This window comes from Ipomoea nil, unplaced genomic scaffold (genome assembly GCF_001879475.1).
Source record: "Ipomoea nil cultivar Tokyo-kokei standard unplaced genomic scaffold, Asagao_1.1 scaffold2749, whole genome shotgun sequence".
In the NCBI taxonomy this organism is placed as follows: Eukaryota; Viridiplantae; Streptophyta; class Magnoliopsida; order Solanales; family Convolvulaceae; genus Ipomoea; species Ipomoea nil.
This window is the reverse complement of record NW_017619177.1, coordinates 523,916-532,988: the sequence shown is the minus strand read 5'-3', so window position 1 is coordinate 532,988 and position 9,073 is coordinate 523,916.

Sequence of the window (9,073 nt, the reverse complement as noted above, 5' to 3'; positions counted from 1 at the left end):
CACCTAAGCTGTTGCTTCAATCTCACCACAAAGCTATCTAAGAAATATTGATCAGTCATAGTATGATAAACCTGCAATAACAACCCTTTGTATTCCTCATATTTGTCAGAAAAAATCCATCACATTTCCTCACTGCTTGAAATTAGAAAACTCCTCCATCACATCTACATTACTCTCACAGAATCTCTTGTATACAGCTCTAGCAAACATAGGCCAATAGAACCTGTTGGTCCCGATAGGGTGGTAAAAAGTCTAGAGGGGGGGGGGGGGGTGAATAGGCTTTTTAAACTTTTTCACAATTAATAACACTTTGGTAATTTCAACTCTAAGTAACAAGTAAATAATAAGATATTTAACTTGGATGCACCGCGGAATAATTTAACAAGAAAGAGTTACATAAAAACAGAGAGATATATCACATGCAATATGATGGATATGCTTGGAATGGCTCAAATAATAAGTATGCAAGTTTGTGCCCACATGCACACTGTAACAACCCAAAAGTTTATTTTATAAATCCAATTTTAAGAAATTTCAAAATAGCCATTTACACTCCATAAATATTTTTGCGATCAATTGGTGTTTGAATAAATTATTTTATTCACATTTTAAATTAATTCGACACCAAAAATTATTTTATTCCAAAATCCTAAATTTTTGGGTACTTCGCTTACCAAGTTTTAAATCGAGAAATCAATCTGAGTGAAACCGGGAGAATTCAAAAAGACTTTAAACAAGTGTTCATCGAGAAGAACTCTTTAAGAAAATTCATTTTCAACCACAAACTATTTAAAATAGCATTCCTAGTCTATAGTCCATCTTGCAAGGTGGACCAACAAGGGCATCTCTCCTTGTTTGATCTTTGCTAGAACTACCCAAAATTACCACTTTGCCCTCAACCAATCATTGAGTACCCTTCTAAGGTTTTGAACCCATATAAAAGCAATAGAAAGCCAACCTTTCCTCTTGATTCCATTCTTTGTCTTCCCACCCAAGAGCTCAGCAAGAAAGAAAGAAGAAACATAGTAAGTTCTTAGGCTAATTTTCCTCCATTGCTCATCTAGTTTCTCCTCTTTAGCTTCAAATCTCTGAGGTTCTCCATTTAAGTGTTGTTGTTTAGCTTGTTTGAGACATTTAGGTGGTGGAGGGGGTAGTGGTTGAGTTGGAAAGAAGAAGGAATCCATACAAGAAGAAGAGGCAACATGAGGTATAACCCCATGGACACCCTGTTTGATTTTGGCTCTGTAAAGCCTATGATATTGAATAGAAATGAGTAGAAATTATGAGATTTGTGTGTTTATGCTTGGAAATGATCTACCATTTGTCTTTGAAGTGTTGAGAATATTTTGGATGTTTTGGACATGTTTGGAATAATTTTTGCAGATGAAAATGTCCATCTGGTGCACATACAGTGTGCACCAAATCAGACTAGCGGCTCTAGCCGCGGCCCATCAGGAGGGCCGCCGACTAGAGCCGGGGCCAACCGGGCCTAGGGCACGGCCCCAGGAGATGGTTGTTGCCTAAGCCCGGCCATGTAATGGGACTCATGGGGCGACTCATGAGGAGTCCTGCCCTAGGTCCCTGAGTATCAATCTGAAGAGTTTTTATGCAGTGGTCGGGCCCTTGTGGCTAAGCTACGTGTCGTATCAATCAAAGTGTCACGGGCCCTTGTGGCTCGGTACCTCGGGATTGTCTCGACACACGTTTTGGCGTTGATTTCGTTAAATTTGGATTAAAAATGAGCATGTTATGATGGATTTTGAAGTGGTTTTGTTACACAGTATGAGAATTTGAAGTCCACTGTGAAGAAAAAATATTTTGCCTTGTTGTCTGATGTTATTTTTTGTATTGTGTAGAGAAGCATGATCACTTGAGGATATGATTTATTATGAAAGCATGATTAAATGTGATATTTGATTAATGAGTTTTGAAGTATATTTTGTTGATAGAAATTGTATAGAATTTTGCTATGTTGCAAACCGAGTGTGATATAATATCCTTGAGAATTTTATGGATTATATACATGGATTTGGAGCATGTTTTAGAGTATTTTGCATCTCACATATATCATATTTCAAAAATGCATAAGGGGCCAACGTGCGACCAAGTATTACTTTTAAAAGCCATAAACATGTGGAATATCATTCCTTGATGCATTGAGAAGTTTTAGAGTTGTTGCATGCATGAGATTGATGCAACGTGAGTCTTGAGACATTGAGACTCTATATCGGTGAGGTTTTGGAGGACCCCGTTTGGACTATGTCCTCTCGGATGATTTTATGGACATTGCGGTCCCAGTATATGTAACGTGGCGTATTCTAATGTTACGAGGTTGGAAACTGCTCGCCAGGCTTGGAATCCTGGTTAAGGGGTGTGCACACTAAAAGTTCGATACCTGATTCCACAGAGTTTGAGCATAGAACCAAGAGTGTGGTTCGATAAACGAGCAGAGTATTAGGTCGGCTAGACGTCGTGCCCATATAGGTTCATTCACACTATGATGAAGTTCCTACCTTGTCTATTTAAAGAGAAAGTATTAGTCTTGAGACTCTGAAAGAGAAAGAACGAGACATTGCGACTCTAAGAAAGAAAATAGTGAGTCATTGCGACTCTAAAGAATGAAAGAAAGAAAGCAAGTCATTTATGACTCAATGAGACTTCCACAGAAAGTACTATATTTTTACAATGAGTGTATGAGTATATTTATAGTATTGCACTAGATTCCATATGAGTATAGTATTGCAAATGATTGCATATGAGTATAGTATTGCACATGATTGCATATGAGTATAGTATTGCCCATAATTGCATATGAGTATATTTATAGTATTGCACGAGATTGCATTTTAGTATAGTATTGCACATGACTGCATATGAGTAGTATTGCACATGATTGCATATGAGTATATTTATAGTATTGCACGAGATTGCATATGAGTATAGTATTGCACGAGATTGCATTTGAGTAGAGTATCGCATGAGAATGCATAATGAGAATGTTGATTTAATATTGTTTATCGAGCCTGATTATTTAGTTACATTTGAAGCCTTGTATATCCAGTTTATGTGATGAGAACTTGAGAGCATGAGAATAGCTGTTGTATGGTTTATTAGCATGATACTACTATTGATATTATAGGTTGCAAGCATCTAGAAAGTTTGTGATATGACTAAATCTGTCTATGAGATGAGTTTGTTGTATACGAATGTTATCAATGTTTTTCCAAAGTATATTCTAAAGTACTTTACAGGGTTGAGTGTGGTTATACTTAGTTTCGTGCTAACGAGTGTTTTCTTATTTGTCTATGTGTTACTTGTAAAACCCCTTTCAGGTGGGCCTAGCAGTGAGAAGTGATCGAGTTAGACTAGTCTTTTAGTTTGAGATGTCTAAACTCTTATGTTTTACTGATGACTTTATTATCCGGATTCTAGACTTATGATATTTTGTTGACGTTTGATGATGTAGACTTTTAGGGTGACTTTGTCCCCCTTATGACTTTCAGTAATTAATATGCATGTTAGATATTTATTTTATTTCAAGTTCTACCCTTAGCCTGTGCAATCACCACGGTGTGGTGGTTGTGGCGGTGACATTCCCACTAGTTATCTTTTTAGTTGTTTATCCGCTGCTTAGCTTATGATAATTGTGTTTTAGATTTGTAATTAAGAGTTAGAAAAATTGGGGTGTTACAAATTGGTATCTAAGCGGTACGAACCGGGGCGGGAGAATTAGGAAGTTTGATTCTTAGGATTGAGTATGAGAACTCTAAGTTGGAAGCCTAGGAAAGACCGAATAAGAAATGGTCTCTAAGTTGAAATCCTAAGTAGGATGAGTTAAGAAGATGAACTGGAGTGAAATCCTATGAAGGATAAGATTAGGTAAAGAACCCTAAGTGATGAATTAAGACGAGAAAGCTCGAGTTCAGTGGTTAAGTGTGAGATTCGGTGATTAGAAAGCTCTAAGTATCAAATAGGGACGCAGTGAAGTCGTGGGTTTCCTTGCCTTATTGTTAATTGCTTATGTATTTACCAATGTGCTTGTTATGCTTTTGTTATCTGTTGTAAGCAAGGTAGAGAAGTTAAAAGTGAGAAGTTGAAAGAGAAAAACCAAGAGTTTGAAAGTTAAAAGCATAGAAGAGAAGTTTGTCTTTGTTAAGTTGTTAAAGTAGATGAGAAGAGATGCTTTTGTTTGTTTTGTGTGTCTTGCTTGTTGTGAGCTTTGCCTTAGGGATAGAAAAGTTAGACATAGTTAACTCTTAGGAACTCTAACCTCGTTTCCTTTCTTTTGCGTTCAAGGGTGATGAAATGCCACTGAGACGGCTCTATGGGGATGATTCACCTCCTAGTAGCAAGTGCACCCCTGGCTTGTCAATTCAAGGGGGAATTAAAAAGAAGCAGAACTGGTCTGGGCGAAGGAAGGAGATTGTCAAGGATCAACGCAACCAGCCACCCCATGGGTTGATCGAAGAAGGAAGTGCACAAGGGAGAGTACTTACCACCCGTTTGGATTCCTTCGTGCCAGTGGAACTAGTCACGGGGACGTTTCTGGTGAATCACGCACCTGCAGTAGTGCTTTTCGACTCTGGAGCTACCAATTCTTTTATATCCTCGGTGATGGTGGACGAGGTTGGATGGAAACCTACCAGCCAAAGGGAGATGAGTATCCAGTTAGCCTCAGGGAGATTTCTTGATTGCAAAGGCATCTTAGAAGGCTTGCCCGTGGAGATATCGGGAGTAACCTTTCCCGGGGACTTCATTAAAATAGAATTGGAGGGTATGGATGTAATCTTAGGGATAGAATGGTTAGGCAAGCACAAGGCCAAGATCTTATGTGAGGAACGGAAGGTGATAACGAGATGACCAAAGGGAAAGTACGTATCATACAAAGGCAATCCGGAACCAACAGGCATGAGGGTGGTGTCCATGACTAAGATGAGGAAGTATGTCAAAAATGGGCACGAAGTTTACCTATGTACCCTCCAGGATTTGAATGCTAAAGACGAAAGCTTGGAAAAGATTGCTGTAGTAAGGGAGTTCCCATATGTCTTTCCCGAGGAAATACTAGGACTACCCCCAGTAAGAGAAGTGGAGTTTTCAGTTGCTTGCAACCAGGCACCGCACCCATATCCAAGGTCTCCTACCGTATGGCACTCGCGAAAATGGCCGAGCTCAAGGGACAGCTACAGGAATTGCTAGAGAAGGGTTACATTAGACCGAGTGTGTCACATTGGGTAGCTCCTGTTTTATTTGTGAAAAAGAAAGATGGGAGTATGCGTTTGTGTATAGACTATAGGGAGTTGAACCAGGTCACAATAAAGAATAGGTACCCGTTACCACGGATTGATGATTTATTTGATCAGTTGAAGGGAGCGGGAGTTTTCTCCAAGATAGATTTGAGGTCAGGGTACCATCAGTTGAGGGTGATAGACAAGGATATCCAGAATACGGCTTTTCGTACGAGGTACGGGCATTATGAGTTCAATCTGATGCTGTTTGGTTTGACTAATGCGCCAGCTATCTTCATGGACTTAATTAATAGGGTATTCCGACCGTATCTGGACGAGTTTGTGGTAGTCTTCATTGACGACATCTTGATTTATTCAAAAGGGACGGACGACCACGAGAAACATTTGAGGACAGTACTACAGGTACTAAGGGACCACCAGTTGTACGCCAAGGTATCAAAATGTGAATTTTGGAGGGACAATGTAGCTTTCTTGGGACATATTATCACCAAAGCTGGAGTTACAGTATACCCATCCAAGATTAAGGGGGTAACTGTAACACCCCCCAAAACATGCTATATAAAAAGCCTTAACACATGCAGATATCACAACAAAACACTAGCACAGCGGAAGACTAAAAGATAACTGGATACACATAAATCAAAGTCATGGGGTGTTATGCCACGTTCACCAACAAAGATGAACGCTACGGCAAAATCTGCATGGTTCACAACTATCCCAAATCTCACAAGTCCAGAACTAGGTTGGCACATAGGCCATAAAACAAACGGAAGGAGTTATGTTATCGGGTACTAGACAGCGCTCTCGCCTAGACATCACTTGAAAGAACACAATAAAACATGGAATGACGCCCGGTCAGCGAATAATGCTGGTAACCCACCAATACCTGTTAAGTATCATACATAGATAGGATATATATACAAAATCATTTCGAAACGGAATACATATATATAAGTGCAAAACCAAGAGTAAAAGCCAACATAAGACTCAACACTCTCAACAATCAACACGGGAACACATCCCAAGACCACAAGAGCAACACGACTCACAAAAGAGTCAAGGCATGATATATCATCACCCAATAGATCAAAACCCGACAAGTACAACGCAAAAGAATAAGACTCACACAACCGGCAACACATGCCAAGGCATCACATGCCTTTGTGACTACACACGTCATAAGAGAAGAACTCACAACACCGGCTACAATAGCCCTCGTGACATCACCCATCACGAGTTGATATGCCTGCCTTATGCCCGGTTCCAACATTATGGCTACCCCCAACCTTGTTTCTTCTTTTCAACCATTACCTCCAGAACCCCTGTACTTCTTAGTCCAACCTTTTTCCTCCTGGGACCGTCGTCCCCCACCAACGACCACCAACGAGGCCACCAATTTCATAGTACACAAGGTACCGTACACACACACGGCGACACACGCCTTCCCAAGAAAATACGTGAACCTGACACACAGGTCACAACTCCATAATCACGTCACGGCTACCACGAGGACCGCTGCAATACCTTGGTGACTAGTGTCCCATAGCACTAATCGTGCAATCCAGGTAAAGCCACACACGCATCACACTTCAACAGGAATCAATCAACGAATCACAACGAAGATATGAAACATACTCAATCAAGGAATGGGTCATAGCCCAACAACAACAACGATGAATAACACAAGTTATCATCAACCAATCGGAAGGTACAAATAACACACACGCTAGCGTTTAGACACCGAACTAGCATGCCCATCAAACGGATAAACCAAAGGTAGTTCCGAGGAACACACGAGACACATCACGGTTCAATGAAACACAATGTTGAACACTTAGCACGATTCAAGACACCAAAGTCCTACATGGATACCTACCACAGAGTTCTAGACATACGAAACATCAAGGAGACACACAAATAGTTCCACAAAAGAACATCGGGAAGTCCAAAGACCAAATACCGAGTCAAAAGAATCACGGGGAACAAATCCCATTGCAACACCAAAATGTTCCCCGCGGGTAGGCCCCTACCCGTGGTTCCACCCGCGGGTACACCACCCACAAGCCACGTTCCCCACGGGTGGGCGGCAGGTAGGGCTCTGCCCATCGTTCCGCCCGCGGGTACATTCCTGTGTCCAAAATAATCCCTTCGGGGATTTTCAACTCCAAACTCAAATTCAAGTCCAAAACATGCCAAATCTCACCCAATACAACAAAATGACTGGAATCATAGGAAATGCCAAGCAATGGCACAAAAGAACCGTAAACACAAGCTTTAGATATGCATTTTCACAAGACAAATGCATAAACACGCACATTTCATAGCAAAACACAAGTAAAATCCAAGAAATCACATATAGGTAAGAAGAATAGATTTTGTAGAGCATGGGTTACCTCTTGTAGACTAAAAGACTTCACTTTACACCTTAACAAGTTCCTCACAAGGCTCACTTTCCAAACCGACTTCAAGAACAAACCAAAAGATCATAAAGATCCTACCTTTAAGAAAAGACACCTAAGGTGAAACCAAAAACACAAGATAGACTTAGATCTTACCCTCCTAGATGCCCAAATAGGTGAAAGGTTGAATCTTAGAAGCAACTTTTGAAGTCTTGGCAAGGTCTCAACTTGGCTTGGAGGAAAAGCTACTCACCTTTTTAGAGAGAGGGTAGAGCTAATATTTTAGAAAGTATAAGGGATAGAATGAAGATGTCTACTAGGTTAGGTTACAATACTAACACTAGGTAAAAGGTCAAGAATGCCTTTACTAACATTAGAAAGTGTAAGGAACAAGGGAACTCCCTTCAAAGCTCAAGGTACAACTTGACTTTGGAGTTGACTAGTCGAATACTAGTCCTCAAGTATTAAATTTCAGGATTTTAGGAATTAATTCCTCAATTGAAATAGGATTAATTACTCAATTAATCCATTAATTGAATTTGGATTTTTGGGGTGTCACAGTAACGGAATGGCCAGTACCTAAGTTAGTCACGAAGGTGTGGAGTTTCTTGGGTTTATGTAACACCCCGTGTTACGGCCTTCAATCCCTGATTAATTATTTAATTAATCCCGTTAATAATAATTAAATATGATTTAATTCGGTTAGGTTTCCCTTTAATTAATTAATAAAGGCCCACCATGAACCGTGGACCCTTGCCTAAATTAGAGTCTTAAGCCTACTAGGAATAAAGAAAGTAAACCTTTTACTATTCAGATTATGATTAGGATTCTCTTTAATTAATATGGTCCACTATGGACCATGGACCCTTATCCCTAAAACAAGCCCTTAGTCCTATAAGGAATAGAATTAGTAAACCCATACCATTCAGGCCCTAATTAGGCGTCTTAAATATATAAATAGGGATATAGGAGGCACCTAGATCTTTCACCACAATAATCTCTCACCACACAAGAAGTTCCAAGAACCCCCTTAGGAAAAATCAAGAAAGAAGAAAGCTTAAAGAAAGACCCTTTATAGCCAAGGAATTAATTAAGGCTAAGAGGTAACCCATGTCTCAACAAAACCTATTTTCATAGCTATGATTCCCCCTTAGGATTCCCCACATTATTGTGTGTTGATGATCCGTTATATTGATAATTGGTGTTATGATTCCATTGATGTTCTTAATGATCTTGATGATAAGAGATTCTTGAGGATTATATGGTGTTCTTGATGTCCTTGATGATTATATGTTGTTCTTGGTATTCGTATGATGATCTTGAGGTTTATGTGATATTCCTACCGAATCTTGATATTAAAAGATGAATTGTGTCCTTGTTGATTTAAAAGGGATTAGAACCCTAGGCTGCATCGTGAAACTCGTGTGG